The sequence below is a fragment of the Narcine bancroftii genome, chromosome 5 (assembly GCF_036971445.1).
Source record: "Narcine bancroftii isolate sNarBan1 chromosome 5, sNarBan1.hap1, whole genome shotgun sequence".
In the NCBI taxonomy this organism is placed as follows: Eukaryota; Metazoa; Chordata; class Chondrichthyes; order Torpediniformes; family Narcinidae; genus Narcine; species Narcine bancroftii.
The window spans coordinates 173,219,364-173,243,779 of record NC_091473.1 but is presented as its reverse complement, the minus strand read 5'-3'; the positions used below and the strand labels follow the sequence as shown (position 1 = coordinate 173,243,779).

Genomic DNA, 24,416 nt, shown 5'->3' with positions numbered 1-24,416 from the left:
TAGCGTTAGCGCAAGGCATTTACAATGCCAGCAATTTGGATGTTAGTACAAACTCCTACAGACAGCGGTACTCAAACTCCTGTCCCAATCGCTTTAAAGGTTGAATCTGCTGCCGTTAGTACAAACTCCTTACAGACAGCGGAGGACTTGAACCCTGGTCTCAATTGCAGCAGATTCAACTTTAACAATGGCAGCAATCAGGACCGGGGTTCGAGTCCCGAGCTGTCTGTAAGGAGTTTATTCTAACGGTGGCAGATTCAATATGTGCTGGACCACGGGAGTTGCCAGGGCACAGAGCCCCGGATAATAGAGGTTCAATCTGTAATACATTGGTTTTTCAAAGACTGAGCAATATTTTCAAAATGTTTTAATGTTAATTTATAAAATCCAATTAAATTCAGTTGCATTTGCACCATGCTTTCAAACTGTTGTTACAGCAAGAAATTAAAATTTCTTCACGCCGTAAGAGTTCTATCCACCAGCACTGTTTTTACAATATTGCATTTATGCAACTTTGTTCTTTAATTTATTTGATAATGAGCAGCAAACATTCTTTGCTTCGAATCATTCTTTGAGTCAATAAAGGATTCTCACAAGAAACATTAGCAGAACATTTCTCTCCATGGATGCTGCCTGATCCACTGAGTCAATCCAGATTATAATTATTTATTCTGTGATTTGTGATTGTTTTAGGATATATATAATGTGAAGTAAGTGAAACAAAAAGAAATACAGCATAATATGGTGCCATTCCTATCCCTTTCAGATGTGCAAAGGCTTTCTGACCAGTGAATTACTTTGGAGAGGTGTTCCTGATATAACGAAGAAAGTTTTGAAACCTTACTGATTCCCTAAGAAGCACTTGAATTATTTTCTCATCTATTTCCTTTGGTCCACTACAGGCAAAAAGTACAGGTACCTGAATACTGTAAGTGACGTCAACCCTTTTTATGTACTTTTTTTCAGATCTATATCCTACCTACATTAATCCACAAAATGGACCAAGCATTAATAATGAAAATCATAGTTTGAAATGTCTCGTGAGGCAAAGATAACAAAGTGTGTATTGGCTGTTAACCATGTTAATCCTCTCTCAGCCAGTAGAATTGATAACTTTATTTTGGAAGGTTAACAATGAGAACAGACAGAGAAACTGCCGCTAACCCACTATGTCTTCAGGTGCATCTTTTCAATGTCTTGGCTCAGTCAGTAAATATCCAGGTTTCCTAAACAAATTTACAGCGAATTCTGACCTGGAAAAAACTTATCCTGAGCTCACCTCTCCCCTCACAGGCAGACAGAAAGGATAAAAAGTCACTATTTCAAAAACATCAAAAAAATGTCCACTCACTTCATCTAATTGGAATTCAGAAGGTTTGGAGATTTGATGGAGGCACTTAAAACCAGACAGGGGGAAATTGTGACAGGAATGCCTGCAGTTTTGGTCACCAAACTGCAGGAAAGATATTAATAAGATAGAAAGACTGCAGAGAAGATTTACTAGAATGTTGCCAGGACTTAAGGAACTGAGTTACAGGGAAAGGTTAAACAGGTTAGGACTTTATTCCCTGGAGCATGGATGAATGAGGGGAGATTTGATAGAGGTATTTCAGAATTCTGAGGGGTATAGACAGAGTAAATGCAAGTAGGCTTTTTTTTCCCCCTGAGGTAAGGTGAAATACAAATCAGAGAACAAGGGTTATGGGTGAAAGGGGAAAAGTTTAGGGGGAACCACACAGAGAATCGTGGGAGTGTCGAACAAGCTGCCAACTGAAGTGGTGAAGTGAATGTGGCCTCAATGTTCACATTTAAGACAAATTTGGACAGCTAGATGTTAAGGAGAGGTATGGAGGGCTATAGACTGGGTGCAGGTCAGTGGGACAAGGGAGAAAAATAGTTTGGCACAGACTAGAAAGGCCGAAGGGCCTGTTTCTTTCTGTAATGTTCTATGCAATTATAAATACAAGCCAAAATCTAGATGCTTCGTGATAAGTGCCTCATCTGATCTCTCAAGGTTACCTTTCTCAGGAATGTAAAGCTTTGTAAGCTAGTTCTTCCTGGGAAGATTGTCATCCAGAGACTCAAGAGGCTTAACATCCTCTGGGAAAGAGGAGCCCTCTTGGTTGCATTGTCTAGTATTGGAATCATTCCACCAGCAGTCTACGGCAGTAGCTCTCGTCCTCAAGTTACCACCATGGAGTGCATGAGCAGAAAAATCATGAGAATGCTATAATTTTCCATTTCTCATTTAAATACTGCAGCATTCTTTTTCCAACATGTACCATGGTTCTATCATTGTTGCTCAGTCAGATGTATCCTTGTACACTTTATTACAGAAGCATTACCAGCTCTATGGCAAAAAAAAAAGCAGCTTGGCTAATATTACCTACAACCTGAGAATGAAACACAACAACAGGTGTTTTATAAAACTAGGGATGAACAGAGAGAATACCCATCATGGATGAGAAGCTCCTGGTGATGTCTGTTAATGGACGTGTGCTGCTGGAGGAGGATTAACATTTCAGAAAATTTGCGTTTTTATTAAGCTGGGTCTGGGTCCATCCCCAGTGCGTGTGACCATTTTAAACCTAGCCCTGGCTTGCCATTGCTGGTCTTTATCCTACCTTTCCGGATGTGAGATTTAAAGAAAATACGGGGTTTTAATATGTCTTGATGGCAGGATCTAACTCAGAAATACTTTTTTGTTACTTTCCCCAAATATCTGAAATCATTATAACGTCACAATTGCCTTAGCAACTGCTTGCAGAATCTGCTTAATCTTCTCCATGTCACTAATTTTCAGAAATTTGTTTCAACTCTATTTTGTTATTTGTTGTACTCTTCTCCAATTGGAACACAGTCTTGTACAAGTGGAGGTTTTAAAAAAAAATTATTTCTCACACTGTGAACTATATCAACCAAAATATGTACAAACGTTTCTCATTAAATATACACAGTGGCATTTTCTCCCTTTTTCCCCCCTTCCCTCCCTCCCCCCTTCCCACCCCCTCCAAAACCAATAAATATTCAACATATGCAATACAATAAAACCATAAAATAATGTCTTCACACAAAGAAAAATAAACAAGAAAAATGTGTCATCTACTTTTACACACTGAATCAAATCGTTTTGTCTTTTTATCATTTTAGGGGGTGGAGGACCGAGGCAAGCTCTCTCTGTTATGTTCCATGTATGCTTCCCAAATTTGTTCAAACAATGTGACTTTATTTTTTTTAATTAAATGTTATTTTTTTTTCCATTGGATTACATTTATTCATTTCCATGTACGATTGCTGTGTGTTGGATCCCATTCTTTTAATTTTTGATGAGTGATATATACCCTGTGAAACCAATTATACTGTATCATGTGTAACCTTGTGTTTATTATATTCTTCATAGTTCCAAAACATAACTTTTCCCATGTTTCATTTTTTATCTGTATGTTTAAATCCTTTTCCCACTTTTGTTTGGGTTTATAGCTTATTTCATCATTTTCTTTCTCTTGCAGCATAATGTACATATTTGTTATAAATCTTTTAATTATCATTGTGTCTGTCATCACATATTCAGAGCTGCTTCCTTCTGGTAATCTCAATCTGTTTTCCAATTTATCCTTTAAATAAGCTTTCAGTTGATGATATGCCAACATTGTACCATGAATTATTCCATATTTGTACTTCAACTGTTCAAATGTTAATAAATTATTTCCCAAAAAACAATTTTCTATTCTTTTGATTCCTTTTCTCTCCCACTCTCTAAAGGAAAGGTTATCTATTGTAAAAGGGATTAGTGGATTTTTGCGTCAATAATAATTTTGGTATTTGGTCATTCGTTTTTTTTCCTTTCTAAGTGGATCTTCTTCCATATATTAAGTAAATGATGCAATACTGGTGAGCTTTTATATTGCACCAAATTCTCATCCCACTTATAAAGTATATGTTCCGGTACCTTCTTCCCTATTTTATCTAGTTCTATCTTAGTCCAGTCTGGTTTTTCCCTTGTCTGGTAAAAATCTGGTAATACCTTAATTGTGCAGCTCTATAATAATTTCTAAAGTTTGGTAACTGAAAACCACCTTGGTTATACCTCTCTGTTAATTTATCTAACGCTACCCTCGGTTTCCCCCCCTTTCCACAAGAATTTCCTTATTATTCTCTTTAGTTCATTAAAGAATTTCTCTGTTAAGGGAATTGGTAACGTTTGAAATAACTATTGTATCTTTGGGAACAGATTCATTTTAATGCAGTTTATCCTCCCTATCAACGTTAGTGGGAATTCTTTCCAGTGTTCTAAGTCTTCCTGCAATTTCTTTATTAGTGGCTGATAATTTAGTTTGTACTAGTGGCTTAAGTTATTATCTAACCTGATCCCTAGGTATCGGATTGCTTGTGCTTGCCATTTAAATGGTGATTCTTTTAAAAATTCTGTATAATCTGCATTACTCATTGGCATCACTTCACTTTTATTTGCGTTGATCTTGTACTCCGATATTTCTCCATACTCCTTCAATTTCTTATGTAATTCTTTTATTGATATCTCTGGTTCTGTTAGATATACTATGATGTCATCTGCAAATATTCTGATTTTATACTCCTTTATTTTTATCCCTTTTATTTTTTTTTCTATTCTTATCAGTTCTGCCAATGGTTCTATTGCTCAGGTGAACAATGAGGGGGATAATGGACATCCCTGTCTAGTTGACCTACTTAATTTAAATTGGTTTGATACTTATCCATTTACTGCTACCTTCGCCAATGGTCCATTATATAATACTTTAATTCAATTAATATATTTTTCTGGTAGATTGAACCTCTGTAATACTTGAAATAAGTAGTTCCACTCTACTCTGTCAAAGGCTTTTTCTGCGTCTAAAGCAACAGCCACTGTTGGTTTCTTATTTCCTTGAACTGCATGAATTAGATTAATAAGTTTGCAGACATTATCCTCTGTTCGTCTTTTCTTAATAAATCCAGTTTGATCTTGTTTTACTATTTTAGGTTCACAATCGGCCAATCTGTTTTCTAATAATTTCACTATTATCTTATAGTCTGAGTTGAGATATTGGTCTATATGTTGCTGGTGTTAATGGATCCTTCCCCATCTTTGGTATTACTGTAATTATTGTTGTCTTGCATGAATCTGCAAGTTTTGTGTTTCTTCTATCTGGTTCATTACTTCCAGGAGAGGAGGAATTAATAACTCTTTAAATGTTTTATAGAATTCTATTGGAAATCCATCCTCTCCTGGTGTTTTATTGTTTGGCAGCTTTTTTAATATATCCTGTATTTCCTCTATTTCAAATGGTTTTATCAGTTTGTTTTGTTCCTCTTCTTGGAATTTCAGCAGTTGAAGTTTAGCTAAACACTCTTCTATTTTATCAACTTCCCCTCATTTTCAATTTGGTATAATTGTTCATAAAATTCCTTAAAGTTTTCATTAATTTTTGTTGGGTTATATGTAATTTGTTTGTCCTTTTTCCTTGACGTCAATACAGTTCTTTTAGCTTGTTCTGTTTTAATTTGCTAGGCTAATACTTTATGTGTTTTTTCTCCCAGTTCGTAATACTTCTGCTTTGTTTTCATTATGTTCTTCTCCACCTTGTACATTTGTAATGTTTCGTATTTTTTTTCTCCGTAAATTCTCTCTTTTTCATTATATCATCCCTTTTTACTAGTTCCTTTTCCGTACTTACTATTTCCCTTTCCAACTGCTCTATTTCCCGATTGTAATCCTTTTTCATCTTAGTTACATAACTTATTATCTGTCCTCTAATGAAGGAATTCATTGAGTCCCATAATATAAATTTGTCTTTCACTGATTCTGTGTTTATTTCAAAATATGTTTTAATTTGGTGTTCAATAAATTCTCTTAATTCCTGCCTTTTAAGTGGCATGGAGTTTAACCTCCATCTATATGTTCTTGGTGGGATGTCCTCCAGTTCTATTGTTAATAATAGGGGTGAATGATCTGATAGTAATCTAGCTTTATACTCAGTTTTCCTAACTCTCCCTTGAATATGGGCCGACAACAAAAACATATCAATCCTTGAGTATGTTTTATGCCTACTTGAATAATATGAATATTTCTTCTCTCTTGGGTGTTTCCTCCTCCGTATATCCATAAGTTTCATTTCCTGCATTGATTTAACCATAAATTTGTCTACTTTATTCTTTTTACTTGTCTTTTGTCCAGTTTTACCAAACATTGGGTCCAAATTAAGATTAAAATCCCCTCCTATTAATATATTTCCTTGTGTGCCTGGAAACTTCAAAAAAATTTCCTGCATAAACTTTTGGTCCTCCTCGTTGGGTGCGTATATATTGAGCAAATTCCAAAATTCTGAGTATATCTGACACTTTATTATTACATACCTGCCTACTGGATCTATTATTTCCTCCTCTATTTTGATTGGTATATTTTTGTTAACTTATGTGGCTACACCTCTAGCTTTTGAATTATATGATGCTGCCGTTACGTGTCCTACCCAGTCTCTCTTTAATTTGCTATGTTCCACTTCAGTTAGATGCGTTTCCCGCACAAATGCTAAATCTATTTTTCTTTCTTCAGTAAATTTGGTAGCCTCTTCCTTTTAATTTGGTTATGTATTCTATTATTGTTTATAGTCATATAGTTCAATGTGGCCATCTTATATCTTGTTTACACCTCTTTTCTACTTCCTCGCCACCTCCATCCCCCCTTTTTCCCATTTTCATCTCTTAGTTTTCCCTTTTTAAACACAATGTATGACAACATATTTAAAACATAAAATACTCCAACAAATCCCACACCCAATAATACTTTAACCCCAAATGTCCCCCCCCCCACTTCTGAGTTGCCCCTTATCCCTTGCCGGGTAATCACAACTCCCCTTTCCATTTGGATTGCGATCTTGCTCACTGATTTCACAGACGGTTATTCCCTCCCCCCCAGCCCCCCCAGGAAACACTTTTTTTAACACGTATAACAAAGCTCTCTCTAGTTTCTTTTTCGCCCTTACTCCCTTCCTTCCCTTCTCTTTTCTCTCTTTAGTTCTTTACGTATACATTGTTTTTACATCTTTATATATACTTTATCACCATTCTTCATTCTTGTTACATCTCTTCATCTCTTCTCCTGTCCTGCAAATGTTCTGCGAATTCTTGTGTTTCCTCTGGATCCGAGAATAGTCTGCTTTGCTCCCTGAGTATAAAAATTTTAAGTACGGCCGGATGTCTTAACATGAATTTGTAACCTTTTTTCCATAAAATTGTTTTCGCTGTATTAAACTCCTTCCTCTTCTTTAAGAGTTCAAAACTTACGTCTGGGTAAAAAAATATTTTTTGACCCTTGAATTCCAATGGCTTATTATCTTCTCTAACTTTATTCCTTGCCTGCTCCAGTATATTTTCTCTTGTTGTATATCTCAAAAATTTTACTAAGATGGATCTTGGTTTTTGATGGGCCTGTGGTTTTGGAGCTAATGCTCTGTGTGCCCTTTCTATTTCCATTTCTTCCTGCATTTCTGTCATTCCCAGGACCTTCAGGATCCATCCTTTTATAAATTTCTTCATGTCTTGGCCTTCTTCATCCCCTTTCAGGCCCACTATTTTGATGTTGTTTCGCCTACTATAGTTTTCCAACATATCAATTTTCTGAGATAACAACTCTTGTGACTCTTTGATTTTTTTGTCACTTTCTTCCAATTTTTCTCTCAAATCATTTACTTCCATTTCTACAGCCATTTCCCACTCTTCCACATTCTCTACTCTTTTCCCTATTTCTGTCATGACCAGTTCTAACCTTTGCATTTTATCTTCTGTTCTTTTCAAAAAGACTTTATCTATATTCTGTTCATCAGTTTTACCCATTTCTCTGTGAAGATCTTGGTCTTCTTCTTCCTCTTCTTCTGTGTCTGTATCACTGTTTGTGTCTTCTTCTCTTCTTTGTATCTGTGTCTCTTCTGTTTTTCCTGATGAATTGCTTGTATCTCTTTGTCGGGCCTCTTCTTGTTGGGTCTCTTGCTGTTGGTCCTCCCCTCCTGGGCTGCCTGTCTGTCGGGCCTCCTGCTGTTGATCCTCTTGTCGGTCACCCTGCTGTCTTTCTCCCTCGCCTGGTTCCTTGCTCCCTCCCCTGCCGCCATCCTCATCCTCCAGCTGAGATCCCTGGTGTTGGGCGTACCTCAGCTCCTTGGCTGAGCCCCCCCTCCCGTCGGTATTTTCTTTTTCCTTTGGTTGCACACTGTGTATGCGCAACTCCTCACGCATGCGCAGTTGCGCACTTTTGTTTGGCTCCGAGAGCCATTTTTGAAGTCTCAGGGCAGGCACCAACCTCGGAGATTGGGCGCTCTTCACCACCACAACACTGTGTTCCTTCATGCAGGTAAGGCCTTCTTCTTTCTTCTCTGGTGTCTTTTCTTTTTTTCCCATTGTTTTTACTTTCTCCTTCTTGGGTGCCATCTTCTTTCTCTTCTCTAACTTTATCTTCTATTTCTTGTATTTTATATTTGTTGAGCTTTGTCTTTTCCCGACTTTTTAATTTTTTTTCTGGAGAGAAAATCAGAGCGGAAAACTGTGTCTGGAGCCTAGAGAAATGGGGGAGATATTGAACAGTTTCTTTTCTTCGGTATTCACTAAGGAGAAGGATATTGGGAGATGTGAGATAAAAAAAGCAAATTGGGTAAATATGGGGAATATAGAGATTACAAAAGGTGTAGTTTTAAGGCTTTTGAAGAATATAAAGGTGGATAAGTCTCCGGGACCAGACGGGATCTTCTCCAGGACATTGAGAGAAGTGAGGGAGGAAATAGCAGAGGCTCTGGCGGTAATTTTCCAAATGTCATTAGATATGGGGATAGTGCTGGAGGATTGGTGCATTGCGCATGTGGTTCCGTTATTTAAAAAGGGTTCAAGGAGGAAGCCTGGCAACTATCGGCCTGTAAGTTTGACGTCTGTGGTAGGTAAATTAATGGAGAAAATTCCTAGAGATAGTACTTATAAACATCTGGATAGACAGGGTCTGATCAGGAGCACTCAACATGGATTTGTGGGAGGAAGGTCATGTTTGACCAATCTGATTGAATTTTTTGAAGAGGTGACTAGGAATGTGGATGAGGGTAGCGCAGTGGATGTTGTCTATATGGACTTCAGTAAGGCCTTCGATAAGGTACCACATGGAAGGTTAGTTAGGAAGGTGCAGTCTTTAGGTATAAATTTTAAGATAGTCAAATGGATTGAACATTGGCTGAAAGGGAGAGGCCAGAGAGTGGTAGTGGATAATTGTCTGTCAGTTTGGAGGCCGGTAACCAGTGGTGTGCCTCAAGGATCTGTATTGGGCCCATTGTTGTTCGTTATATACATTAATGATCTAGATGATGGGGTGGTGAATTGGATTAGTAAATATGCAGATGATACTAAGATAGGTGGAATAGTGGATAATGAAGAAGGTTTTCAAGGATTGCAGAGGGATTTGGGCTGCTTAGAAAAGTGGGCTGAAAAATGGCAGATGGAATTTAATGCTGATAAGTGTGAGGTGCTTCATTTTGGTAAGAAGAATCAGAATAGGACATACGTGGTAAATGGGAGAGCATTGAGGAATACAGAAGAGCAGAAAGATTTAGGAGTAACGGTACATCGTTCCCTGAAGGTAGAAACTCACGTGAATAGGGTGGTGAAGAAGGCTTTTAGTATGCTGGCCTTTATCAATCATTGCATGGAATATAGGAGTTGGGAGGTGATGTTGAGATTGTATAAGACGTTGGTGCAGCCTAATTTGGAGTTCTGTGTGCAGTTCTGGTCGCCTAATTATAGGAAGGATATAAACAGAGTGGAGAGAGTGCAGAGAAGGTTTACCAGAATGTTACCTGGGTTTAAGCATCTAGAGTATAGGGAGAGATTGGACAGATTAGGTCTTTATTCTTTGGAGCGTAGAAGGTTGAGAGGGGATTTGATAGAAGTATTTAAGATTATGAAAGGGATAGACAGAGTGGATGTGGATAGACTATTTCCGTTAAGAGGAGGAAAGATTAAAACAAGAGGTCATGAGTTAAGAATTAAGGGGCAGAGGTTTAGAGGTAACATGAGGGGGAACTTCTTTACTCAGAGAGTGGTAGCCGTGTGGAATGATCTTCCGGGAGAAATAGTGGCGGCGGAGTCAATTGTATTATTTAAGAAAAGGTTGGACAGGTATATGGATGTGAAGAAGATGGAGGGTTATGGGCATTGTGCAGGGAGGTGGGACTAGAAAGGGGTGTTTGGTTCGGTGCGGACTAGAAGGGCCTAATGGCCTATTTCCGTGCTGTAATTGTTATGTTATATTTTATGAGAGGGCTGGTTTTACCCGACCGGCCACTACTGCATCACGTGACTCCTCCCGTACAAATGGAGGTTTGAGGTGATCAATGCAGGGAATTCAGTGAACACCATGCAACTTCAAAGCATTTTTTAAATGGCAGTAAGGATCTTGTGTGGGGAAACGATATAATGCCCATTGAAAAGTGCAGTTAAGATTGTCTTTCTCACGAGGGATGATACATTGATTGTTTGACCTAGTCAGGAAGACATGCACATCAGTAGACAGAAGAATTTGTGGTTCTTCTATGACTAAAAAAAATCTGCCAAAAAAATTTCATAATCATGAAGGGTTCTGGCCAAAGTAAACAAAGAGAATCTGGCAGAAGAATTGAAAACCACAAATGTAAAGTGATTGGCAACATGGAGATTTTTTTTTTGTGCAGTGTTTTGTTATGATCTAGAATATGCTGCCTGAAAGAGTGATGGACGCAGATTTATTTGTGAATTTCAATTTGAATGTATTTTAAAGGAAAATATTTGCAAAGCTTTGGGTGAAGAGTCAAAGAATAGAAGAAACTGGAGTGACCTCAGAATAAACAAGCAAGGATCCTGTGATTTCATTGATTTTATAATTGTTGATGCCAATTGACGATGGTAATGATGAGTTTATTGTCATACACATAAGTGCAACGTATATATGCACTGAAATTCTTTATTGCTGCAGCCAAATAAGTACTTTGAAAAAAATAATCCAATAGTCTTTAATAAATTATTCTAGTATGGAAATAGATAATAATATAATAATAAATATAAAAGAATTAAGAGATAATAAATATTCACAGTTATAGTTAATGCAAAAAAAAGTGGAATTTCAATAGTTGGACAGGTCTTTATGTAGTGCCAGAGAAGTTTATGATTGTAATAAGGGGAGATTCAAGAGACTGATAACCATTGAGGGGGAAAAAAAATACTTGAACTTAGAGGCTGGGCTCCAAGCTTCTGTACCTTCTTCCTGAAAGTAGCAAGTGAGACGCAGATCTTACCAAGGTTATGGAAGTCCTTTATGATGTCATCTTCCTTTGTGAGACAGAGCCTTACACAAATTGCTTCGCTGGATGGGTGATCAGAATCTGTGATGGTCTTGGCTGTTTTCTATCTAGTGTATGACCAACTTTTGAGAAACTAACAATGAGTGTTTTGTCAGCTTTTTTGATTTCATAAGCGGAAAATAACACTATGGTCAGTGAGTTTTGCATTGACTGCATTAAGTTCCATGGCAATGAACCCAATTTTGTGTGGTGTTCAGGTCATGATACTCTCTGCCTAGGCTTTCAATAGCAGCACAATGCAGATTCATTTGGGGGCTCTAAAGTTAAATTGTTGGGTTTAGGGCTTTCTTATACTTTACTGTGTGTGGTTTATCCCTCAGAACATCTAAAATCAAGAGCAACACCTTGAGGTCATTGTAGACAATGTTATATTCTATAGAGGAAACATGAACTTCACCACTGTTTCGAGAGGCCTTTTTTTCTGCATTTGGTTAATAGTGCTATGGGATTAGATGGAGCAGAACTGGATAAGTTTCTAGAAAAGCTTTTTCAAGCAAAATGTGGATGACTCTACCAGAGAGGAAACAACATTCAATCTCCTCTTGGAAAATGGGGCTGGATAACTGGCTGATCTGTCAGTGGGGAACACTATGGGGGCAATTATGGTCACTTGGTTTTAGATTTGAGAGAGTGGCATTGTCTTTTTCGATCTTCTCATCTGATGCCATGGATGGAGGCTACTTGGCCTGTTAAGTCACGAGTGGCTTTCACAGTATTCTCATCAATTCACTTGCCTCAAACTTTCCCTGTAAACCATTTTCTCTTGCATACTATTAACTCATCCCTGAGTTGCCTGCCACTCAGTCACACTAGGTGAAATTTAAAGTAGCCTGTTAATTGGCCAGCCTTTGGGATGTGGGAAGAAAATCTCAGGGAAATGCACTCAGAATGTATCAACTCAATCCTGACATCACCAAGTGAGACATCATCATCAAATTCTGGTCCTCCATCATGCTCTTTCCCTTATTGAAAATGAAACTAAACCATATTTCGTTCACTGCTTAAGCATCTAAGGTAGGAATTTTCTGGAAATCTCTCTTTGCTTCTGTAACCTGGCAGATGACTGGAGTTCCTCAGGGATGTGCAGAAACATGTCTTTCTCCAGGTATTAAACAAGTCTCTTGACCACACTATGGTTTCTTCAACAGGGAAATAGCCACCTGTTTTGTGACCCATTGCATGCAGTTGGTCACTGGTGATTTGTGTGCCTGGGCAAACATCTTCAGCATATTCCCAAAGTATAGCTTTAGCTACAGTGAATTCTGTATTTATTCTGGACTGGATTCCCAGGAACAAAATTTCAGAATATTGTGATGAGTTGGTTGTAGGGCTGCAAAGAAAAATAGGAGGTAAAACTATGGAAGGGGTAAGCACGCATTTTACAGAATTTTACATGTGGGGCTGTTAGTCACATTGTAGGAATTGAAACCACTCTCAAGACTGAATTCAGAGAATGGACCTGAATTGACCAACTCAGAAACCTCAGGCCCAGAGTTGAGATGAGGGAATGCATAGAGCTCAAATCATGAAGTTCAGAGGTGCACAGTTTGCTCACTGCCAAGGATGGCAAATGTGCTCCACTCACACTCTTGTGTTCAGAGAACACAATTCTCCCACCTTAACTTTCAAAGAATGCACGGGGCTAACATGACTAATTACAGAGTATATAGCAAGGGTAACCATGAAGCTACTGGACTTTGTAAAAACCCATTTAGTTCCTGATTTCCTTCAGTGAAGGAAACCTGCTGTCCTGACCTGGCTTTCATCTAACTCGAGAATGACCAACTCTTAACTGCCTGCTCAGTTCAGGCAATATTAGGAATAGACAATCAACCTAGCGTTATGAGGAACATTCATGTCACATGAATAAATAAATAATACAAGGCACTACCACCATTGATTGTGGAGATGGTATACCACTCGCACAACCAACTTCAACAAATACTCACGTGGTCAATGCACATGTTGGTCTCGCTACTGGTGGAGGGAACACGCTGATTTCAGAGAAAGTATAGTGCCTATTCAAATAGGCATCAGACATACTGGTGCCCAAGAAGAGTGCAGTAACCTGTCTTAATGACTCAACGGTGATGAAGTGTTTTCAAAGGCTGGTGATGACGCATATCAGCTCCTGTATGAGCAGTGACATGGATACAATCCACTTCACCTATCATAGAATCAGGTCTACACAAAGCCCTAGAACACCTGGACAGCAAAGATGCACACATCAGGATGCTCTTTATCGATTACAGTTTGGCACTTAACATCATCATCCCCTCAAACCTGATCAGCAAACTCAAAGACCTGGAGCTCAACACCCCACTGGGTAAATGGATCATGGATTTCCTCACCTCCAGACCACAATCAGTGAAGATTGGTAAGAACATCTCCTCCACAATCTCTATCAGTACCAGAGCACCACAGGGCTGTGCTCTTGGCCCCCTGCTCTCTTCACTTCAAACCTACAACTGCGTAGCTCAGTACGACAATAACATCATCTGCAAATTTACTGACCGTACCATGGTAATGGGTTGTATAAAGGAAGGGAATGAGTCAGCAGACTAGATGAAGATTGAAAACTTGACTGAATGGTGCACCAACAGCAACCTTTCACTCAATGTCACCAAAACTAAGGAGATAGTTGTTGATTTCAGGAAAGGAAAGCAAGAGGTGTACAATCCAGTGATCAATGGGGGATCAGAGATGAGAAAATTAAAGTTCTTGGGAGTCACTACCTTGAAGGATCTTTCCTGGACCCAACACATCAATGGCATTGTGAAGAAAGCACATCAGCACCTATACATCTTCAGGAGTTTGCGGAGGTTTGGAATTACACCATAAACCCTGGCAAATTTCTACAGAGGTGTGGTGGAAAGTGTGCTGACCAGCTGATGGTCTGGTATGGGAACACCAATACCCCTGAACATAAAGACCTCCAAAAGGTAATGGACATGGCCCAGAACATCACAGTCAACCCCCTCCCTACTACTGAGTACATCTACAGGGAACATTGCCGTCAGAGGGCAGCAGTAATCAATAAAGACCCAAACCACCCAGCACATGCTCTATCCTCACTGCTGCCATCAGGAAAGAAGTCTAGGTGCCACAAGACTCACACCACCAGGTTCAGGAACAGCTGCTACCCGTCCACCATCAGACTCCTCAACAACAAACTCAATCAGGGACTTGTTTAAGGACTCTTTCTTGTGCACTTCATTGATATTCTTTTGTTATTTCTGTATTGCACAATCAGTTTGCTTACATTCGTTATCTGTTGGCAGTTTGTTTACATGTTTATGCTGTGTACAGTTTTTGTTTTGCGCTACCAATTAGTGGTAATTCTGCCGCGCTCACAGGAAAAAGGAATCTCCGGGTTGTATGTGATGTCATGTATGTACTCTGACAATAAATCTGAAATCTATACTGCCAAGTTCAGGGAAGCAGGGTCAATGCTGACTAGATTATCACTTTTGTAATTTAGTTTGAGGTTAAACTGTGCACCAAATTGTCATTTTTGTCAAACTTTGCAGTTTTAATTGTCATATTGTTGTTTGAATACTGAGACTTTGTTTAAGATCAAAAGCTTCCATTTCAGTGAATGGATCAAATTATACATTACAAAGGGATCCAATTATTCTCCAATATAAGGCATCAAATTTCACATTCTCAGAATCTGCTGTGTTTGTCTTGTCCTTAGTGCAAATGGCAGGAATTCTGCAATGGGTACAGAATGTTCTGCAGTCACCACAAACATTTAGTCAAGCACGAAAGTCTGCAGGCGCTGTGATTGTAGTAAATATGCACAGAAATGCTGGAGCAACGTCCATAGGAGGCAAAGAGATATTGTGGATATTTTGTGCCTGAGCCCTTCTTCAAGATATAAGCAAAGACCAGGAAAGTGTCAGAATAAAGACTGAAGAATGGCAGAGGGAGGAGCCCAGACAGAGTAGATCGATATGTTTTTGGGAAATAAATTGGGAAAGGTTTGTTAGAGTAGGTCACATACAAACACTTTAAAACAGATCTTATTTGAAATACTGGAGCTCTGTTAATGCAAGAGCTTTGGAGAATGCCCAAAAAATTTCACTAATGGATTGTTGTTTACAGAAAGGCAACAGCTGAAAGAGCTATAGATTGTCTGGAGCTGTTCTAAGAGGGTCATGTGGTTTGGCAAGCAGAGAGAGTCAAAACAGGTTTTCTGTGTGTGTGTGTGTGTGTGTGTGTGTGCGTGTGTGTGTGTGTGTGTGTGTGTGTGAGAGAGAGAGAGAGAGAGAGAGAGAGATCAGTTCTGCAGCTTTACAGTCAGCAGCAGCAACTGGGGCTGGAACAGGACAAGCTGGAAAGCTTGTGGAAAACCCCATTTGGAAGATTGGTTGTGAGTTCTTAGTTCAGCCTGGTCAAAGCCTTTGTGGTTCATGCAAGAGGAGAAGACTGAGTGTCTAATGTTTCAATTGGAATAAAAGAAACAAAAAGGAACTCTGTGGTGACCTGAAAGAAACAGGTTATCATCTGGAGAACCCTGAGGGGGCAAGTTTCTTCGGCAAGACACTGAAGTAGTTGGGTGTCCAGCATACAACAAATCTCTCTGAAAACCGACAAGAACCTTTCTGAGTGATAACCATTTACCTTTCAAGCACCAAAGCCTGGTGAACTGTTAAATTCTGTGCACAGTACAAGAATTGCCTGAAACCAGTGAACTTTGAAATTGGACTGTGAATCAAAGGACTTTTCTGAACTTACATACACGTGCACTTAGAATTAGAAGGGGGATTAAGTTAGGTTATTTAAGTCAATAGTGATAAGTTAAAGTGTGATTCTGTTTTCATGTTCAAATATTATTAAAAGCAACTTTTGTTTAAGTAAGCATTTGTCTTGGTGAATATCTATTGCTGCTGGGTTTTGGGGTCCTCTGGGCTCGTAACAGATATGATAAGAGGAAAGGTGAGAATTGATTGTGGCTCTGTGAAAAGGGAAAGAGAGAAAAGGGGGGGGAGAGAGAAAAAGAAAGAGTGAGCTGGGGAAAGGCGACAGGGGGAAGGGGGAGGGTGTGTTTTAACGGAAACCAGAGAAGTTAATGTTAATGCCATCCACTTGGAAGATGCCCAGACAGAAGATGAGGTGTTGTCTCAGTCCGGCAGTATACGAGTCCATGGACAGATGGAGAATTAAAATGAGTGGCCACGGAGATCCACACTATTGCAGTGGACAGAGCTGAGGTGCTCAACAAAGCAATCTCCCAGTCTGCGCCCAGTCTCTCCAATTTAGAAGAGACCACAACGTGAGCACCAGATTCAGTAGATGACCCCTACGGATTCATAAGTGAAATGCTGCTTCACTTGGAAGGACTGTTTGGGGCCCCAAATGGTGGTGTGGGAGGAGGTATGTGTGCAAATTAAGCAACTGTGTTCACAGGGGTAGGTGCCAAGGGGATGATTGAAGGAATGGACAAGGAAGTCACAGTAGGGGCAGTCCCTGTGGAAGGCAGAGAGGGGAGGAAAAGGGAATGTGTCTGGCGGCAGGATCAGGCAGCAGGTGTCAGAAATTGCAGAGGAGGATATTTTGGAGATGGAGACTGGTGGGGGGGTGGGTAGGTGAAGACAAGGGGAATTCTGTCCTTGTGGTGCTTGGGGGTGGAGAGGGTCAGGGCAGATGTGCGGGTAATGGAGGATAAGTGGGTGAGAGCCAAGTTGATGGTGGTAGAGGGAAAGCCATGTTGTTTGAAGAAGGAGGACATCTCAAAAGTCCTCATCCTGGGAGCAAATGTGATGGAGACGGTGGAATTGAGAGAAGGGAATGGAATCCTGACAGAGGACAGGGTGGGAAGAGGTGTAGTCAAGGTAACTGGGAGTTGCTGAGTTGGTGGAACGTCGTTTGAGAGTTTGTCTCTCAAGATGGAGACAGAGAAAAGGGAGAGTGTTGCTAGAGATGGAACAGTACAATGAGAAGGGTTCTTTTGCAAACAGACTTAAAGGTTATCTTTAAATTCATACAACCATGTGAAGAGCGCAACTTACAAACTACAGGATTATGATGAAAAGGAAGATCAATTAGTACCAAGCAAAGGGAGCATAATAGCACTTTTATGGGGTTCATTCACGAACCTGATGACTTCGGGGACAAAGCAGTCTTTAAGCCTGTTGGTACATGGTTCATACTCTTAATCCATCTCCCTAATAGAATGGGGGAGAAGGGCATGTTTCCCAAGGTGTGAGAGTGTCTCTCAGTGTGTCAACTGCTCTTTCCAGGCAGCAGGTGATGTAGATGGAGCCCATAGAGGGGAATTGTTTGCATTATGTTCTGAGCTACAGTTTCCATTGTCTGTATCTTCTTTAATCTTGAGCAGAGCATTTCCCATACCACACTGTGATGGATCGAGCAAGTGTGCTTTTGATGGTAGAAGCTCCTGAAAGACTGAGGGGACTTGATGAGCTTCCTTAGTCTTCTTTGAAAGTAGAGGCATTAATGAGCTTTCTGGACCGTTGCATCAATGGGATTGTCCCAGGTCAGGACAGCAAAGATATTTATTGACTCTTTTGATTGCACCATTAACGAGGACAGGTTTGTGGACCCTGCCACCTCGCCAGCAATCGGTGCTCATCTCTAGCATCTCAATGGCATTGAGAAAGGGGCAACATGCCACCAGACTTTAAATTTCTCTCCTATATTCAGCCTCACCATGATTTGATTCCTGGCTCACCACTGTTTTGGCAATTTTTAAGATGGAATTAGAACACTACTTAGCTGTGCAATCTTGGGGGACAGAGTACATCCTATGATCATGGAAGAGATGTTCTTTTGTCAGAAATGGGAAGGAGAGATTATAAAGATAGTTTTAATTTACGCAATAGGTCTTGGGAGGGATGGATAGAACACAGGGAATATCTATGATAGGGCGAGACCTGGGTTGGCCCGGAGATATGTTGCCTCTTTAAGAAAAAAGCGAATGGGACTGTTAGAGGATAATTACATTCCTCGGGTCAAGCAGTACTCACGGAGAGAGGTAAACTGAACCAATATCACAGACAAATTATTTAAATCCGATGTGGCCAGAGAAAGTAAGTAACCATACTTAAATTTGGAGAATTCATTATTGAGTCTGGAAGGCTACACAGTCCACAGGTGAAAGATGAGGGGCTTTATGTATGCCCATTGAGACCCTGGTCTTGTCCTATGAATGAATTTTGTTGTCCTACTGAGGGGTTCCAACATTTTCTGTGTTTCTGGCATCTGCAGTTTTATTTAATTTTCCTTTAATGTAGAGCTTATGGAAAGGACCAATACATTGTTCAGTTACCATAATTAAATTGGAAAAACTTGCTGACAGTATTTTTTTAATTTTTAAAATGTAGACCTACAGCACAGTAACAGGCCCATCTGGCCCACGAGCCGGTGCCTCCCAACTACACCAATTAACCTGCAAACCTCATGCCCTGTAATATCTTCGGAGGGTGGGGTGAAACTGGAGCACCTGGAGGAAACCCATGCAGACATGGGGAAAACATTGTTGCCTGAAGTTGTAGCAGTACGCTGGTGGGGTGGGGGAGGCGTGGGAGTGGGTGGAATGTGCATATCCAGCACTAAAAGCTCCAAACTCATGACAGCGAGACACAACAGGCTGGCAACTAGCCACCTCAGCATCCTGACTCAGCAGCACCCTTAGGTCTACTGAGAAGCCCTGGCCTACTCAACGTGAATGTCATGAGGTAGTACGTACTCTCCAGATGTCATGACGCCAGGTGACCTGTTGTTTGTCTATATCTAGCCTGACAGCACATCAATAAAATTCTTTTACTCTTCTCTGGCTGAAACCTGAGGTGTGGTCTCGCTATTGATCTTATTTCAACTTGATGGCATATGTCCACACCTTACATCTGCCACAAAGTCTCAGCACCTCAACTTCAGCCAGTGTACGCAAGATGCAGATTCAAACGTAATTACATATAATTTCAAAGAAACAAAGACTAATGGGGAAAGTAATGCTTGCAAACCTCTAAGATCTCATTTAAACTCTATGTCTAAAATCATTTTAATCATGTGCAACTTATCATTTTTCTTAAATGCCCCATAGTTATCAAGGAAGTGGTGGCACCCAAAATAATTATAGCTATTATAGATTTTTTGAATTATGATCAGTTAGGATCCACCACAATTTAATGTACTTCTCATTTAAATATTTTCACCAGCATCTGCTGAGTTGTGTCCAATTTATAATGCAAACCTTTATGACAATAATGAATTATTTTAACATGTGCCTTCAGAACGCCATTCACATCTGGGGTCAATATGTAAAATCACAAATTTATGAAAGTTTGTCATTCCAGCTTACAGTGAAGGATCAAGAATATCTCCTGGAGCTTAATCACCAGAGAAATTGTTTGCTTTGAAATCCGATGCAAAATGATGTAATGGAATGAATATAATTGGAAAAAAATCTTTCTGTTGACACATTTATCTCATACAAAACCTTTGGTTAAATGAAAGTATTAAAACATTTAAAATAAACATCAGATAGGGAGATGTATTGGTTAGTTTAATTGCAATTTTGCTATTCTGTGTTTTTAAAGAAGTATTTTAAAACCTTTCCTTGTGGATTACACTGCAATTTATTAATTTAATCTTGATGAGTATTTGTCAAGAAAGTCTAAAACTGATAACGACATTATACTTCACTTTTATGTGACTGCTGCTAAGCTAATGACAGTTTTTCATGGGAAAATGGGGAGTTGTACATCTGCTTAGCGTCCAGATGTGAAGCATATTTTTTTAATGCTTTCATTTACAAGTCCACAATTTACAGCCCCAAAGAAAGGAAATCACAAATTGGCATTTTAAAAGCACAGAGAGAATACACAGTTTTACTCATACTCTTTATTGAAAAAAAATAGCAGACTGCTGTTACAATTTCTACTTTTAAGAGAGGGATCTACAATCATATCTGAACAGTTTAGTGAAGAAGATTGACAGTATCCAGGAATCATTCTTGAAATTATTTGACCATGTAATGACCTAGACCAGCAACAATAGATATTCACCAAAACAATGGTATCTTCAAAACAATAATTTTTGTTAATAGCTATTAACAACATTACACTTCTTACTTAACTCTAAACTTAACACTAACTTAACCCCTCCATGCGCAAATGTGTGTGTGTGTGTGTGGGGGGGGGTGGGGGTGGGGGGGTGGGCATAATTCTGAAGAGATGGTTTTAAAGTTCAATCTCAGAAAGCTTTTGTGCTGAAACTCAGTCTTTACCGCTGTTCAAAAGATCTCAAACTCGTGAATTCTTGTAGGTTTGTTTTCAGAGAATTGTTTCTTCATACGAATGATTTCCCTTTGTTGCATGGAGGTTTCAGAACTTGTATTTTCTTCCACAATGATTTTGCAAACCCTGGCAAGGGTTATGTGAAAGGGCCATGTAAAAATGGACATGGTGAAACTGTCCTCTTTTCAAAGAGACAGCTAAGTGGCTCTTCCTTATCACTGTTTTGTGTATCTCCCATGGTAAAGATAACTCTAAAAGTGCAGTACCTCTCTCCCTAGAGGCTACTGCATTTCTGACCAGATGTTTCTTAAAGATGTCTTTCTGAAATGTCTTTATCATGTGATACATGTCTTTATCACATGACATCACTGCTGTCTTTTAAGTATCTTCAAACCACTTCAGAAGTATAATTCAAAAGCAAATGACTCCTCTCTGTCTACTGGCCACTGAATCAAAAATCCTCTATGTGCACAGGTGCTTCTCCTTAGAGAACACTATTGTTCCAGCTATTGAAGGAACCATTCAATTCTAATTTTCATTGCTCTGTTTTCTAGATGCTGCATCTCTAAAAATAGCTTCTCTCTGTGTGTAATCATGTGTCTGTAAGTGTGTCCCTGTCCATCCCACCAAATCCCTTTTCTAAGACATAGATATAATTTTCCTTAAGATAAATAATAACACAATTCCGTCACAAAAGTAAAACAATTTTATTTTAAATGGAACATAGAAAGACTTTTTAAAATAAAGTGGTTAAGTGACTGGACATTTTCCTGAGATAGACGATGTGAAATTTAAGTTTAATTAAACAGATTTGGAATAGTTAAGCTAATATCATTAATGGCAAGCATGAAACTACTGGATTACAGTATTTAAGTCTAAGGTATCTGAGCAATTTATGCAAGATAAAAAGAAATTGCAGTTGTAATTGTCATAATACCAATAATTTTCATTCTGAATGAATCAAGCTTTTTTTAAAAAAAGTGTTCATGAGTGTTTGTGGCTCAGTTGCCTGGAAGATCACGACGTTCAGTTCTAATTTGATCACAATAGTTGTTGTGTGCCACTAAAGGGAGATAGTTGAGGCTGGATGCCACTGTGGCTAAAGACAAGTAACATTAATTGAATTATTAACTACTAGGCAGTCAGGGAGCATAGGTTCAAACTCAAGCTGCTGCCATATGCCATTGGCCTACTATCCAGGCCCCAGCAATATACGAATTCACCACTGAAATGAAATAAAGGGCGTACAATCCTTAGTATTTACAGCAAATGTGCTCAGTTCAAAACTTAATGCGGTGTTTGCCACAAAGATGAAGAAATTTGCCTCGACTGAGTCACCCACTACTGATCTTCCGGAACCCGAAACACACTCTGGCAGTAGATACCACTGTAAAGACTGAATGCTTTTAGAAGCCTGCGAACACCCACCAGGTCACCGCATTCCATGTTGCAAATTACCTGGCAAGCATCACATTTAACAAAGCAATCTGTGGAGAGAAAGAATTGCATGCTGGAATATCTTGTACTGATATTTGAAATTTGCTGGTCTTTCTGGGAGTTTGTTGGAAAGACTGACGTGTGAATTAAAATAAATCACAAATTCACAAGCATTACCGGAGGTATTGCTGGCTCTTCCACTTGTCCCTTCCCCCACCATTTTGTTTGGGTGCCTGCCTACATTTTATCATACACTGATGAAGGATTCAAGCCGAGACGTTGGTTATATATATTTATCTTTGTTCTATAAAGTACACTGCTTGACCTGCTGGGTTTCTCCAGTGTTGTGTTTTACTGTATTGCTGTAGGGGGGGGGGGGGTGGGGTCTTGAAGAACTGCTCATGCTACTGATGGGAAGTCGCTCTACAAAAATCAACATCACACTGAACTCGACGATCCCTGACCTTTAAAATCAACCCCAACTAAATGGCTCACTCCTCCTCAAATCCATTGAGATGTGGTGACATGCGGAGGGATCACATCAAACAAAGTTGAAACACACCTTCCCTGAAGTATTCATAGCACATCATCCCCTTTCTGTTCATTCATATAGTACAGGGACTTACAAATTCAATTTATCGCTGTTGCTCGAGTTAGATGGAAAATTAAAATAATGTAATATTTTGAAGTATTCTATTCATGGTTTCAGGTGTCAGAGATCAGAAACATTTATAATTTTAACAGCCAACTAAACTAGGAGTATTTAGTTGACTGTTAAGACTTTATTTTCCCAGCAGCTTGGTAGGATGTGTTTAGCCTGGGCACTTTCCCATCAAGTAATGAGGTTGAGAATTTTAAATTTAAAAAAATTTAGATATACACCACGATAACAGGCTCTTCTGGCCCACAAGCTCATACCACCCAATTATACTCAATTGATCTACAAGTCCCCAGTACATTTTGAAGGGTGGGGGGGAAAACGTACAAACTCCCTTACAGATAACGCCAGATTCAAACCTGGGTCACTGGCACTGTTACAGAGTTGTACTTACCACTAACCATGCCTTCAGGAACACATTGATTATTTATGCACTCGGTTAAAAAAGAAAAAAGGTATGTTTTATTGTATTTTTGTGATGAAGTACAGGTAAACCTCACTTTACGAATACTCAAATTACGAAAATTCACTCATACAAAGAAACCCGTGTTCCCTTTTACAAAGAAATGATAATGGGTTTATAATGGGTTTTCGCTTTAAAGAAAATTGCCTCCAATGGGTCTTCACTGTACAAATTTCCGGTTTATGAACGGTTTCTTAGGAATGCTTCAACTTGTTAAAGCGGGGTATACCTGTACCACATATTGTATTTGCTACCATCAACTCAGCAGGCCTGCGGTGTATCCATTACATTGTAGATCAGTGCAGGGCTTCAGCCTTAGGTCATCATAACAAGGTAGTAAGAGGATGGTACTGCGATCAACAACAGTTCTTCCATTATTAAAATCACAGATGCTTGTGCTTTTAATAATGGTAAGCATTGATGGGTTATAATTGTAATTTCGGAGCCTGATTAGGGCAGAATTCAACTTCTCCAGATATCATATTCTTATGATGACCTCATGGGTGCTTTCCAGAAAACATGACAAGGCCAAGTTAATACTTTATTTGTTAAGGTAGGTGATGGAGAATCTCCTGCACTAGACACAATGATGAAGCATCAGTAAACTCTGTAATGGAGAGAGTAGAGAGCACCAAGTTCCTTGGAGTCCACTTAACAAGTGATCTATAGTGAACTCATGACTTCTCCTCACTTGTCACGAAGACGCAATACTGATTGCACTTCCTGAGAAGACTGAAGGCTTCTGGCCACTATACTGTCAACCTTCTACAGGAGCTCTATTTGAGAGTGTCCTGCCGGGCTGCATCACAATGCAATAGGATTTTTGTAGAGAATTGGATCAGAGGTCAATCCACAGGATCATAAAAGTGGCAGAGAGGATCACTGGGGTTCTCCTTCCCCCACCCTTCCCCCATCAACGTGATCTTTTGGGATCGTTATCTGAAGAAGGCACGCAAAATCTTTGAGGACCACTTCCACTCGCACACAACATTTTTCAGCTGCCCGTGTTGGGGAAGAGAACCAGGAGGATCAAAGCCAGCACCAGGCTGAGGAACAGTTTCTTCCCACAGGCAGTGAGAATGGTGAGCGATCAAAAGAACTGCTCACACTGACCATCCCAGACTCTCATAGTTATTCATCAATATTTATTTATATGAATGTGTGTGTGTATATATTTGTCCTGCATTATGTATTGTTCGTGGGTATGTGTGTTATGT

The 24,416-nt window shown here is 39.4% G+C and overlaps 1 protein-coding gene across 2 annotated transcripts in view; it reads left to right on the top strand.

Annotated features, from left to right (window-relative positions):
* Positions 1–829: 829 nt before the first annotated feature.
* fbln2 (fibulin 2) overlaps positions 830–24,416 on the top strand; it is a 324,320-nt gene continuing 300,733 nt past the window's right edge. Inside the window, exon 1 of one of the 2 annotated variants that reach the window (XM_069939794.1) lies at positions 830–915. The gene's annotated coding sequence lies outside the window, so the exon portion shown is untranslated. Of the gene's footprint in view, positions 929–24,416 lie in introns of both variants that reach the window. The other variant, XM_069939792.1, reaches the window with a different exon arrangement.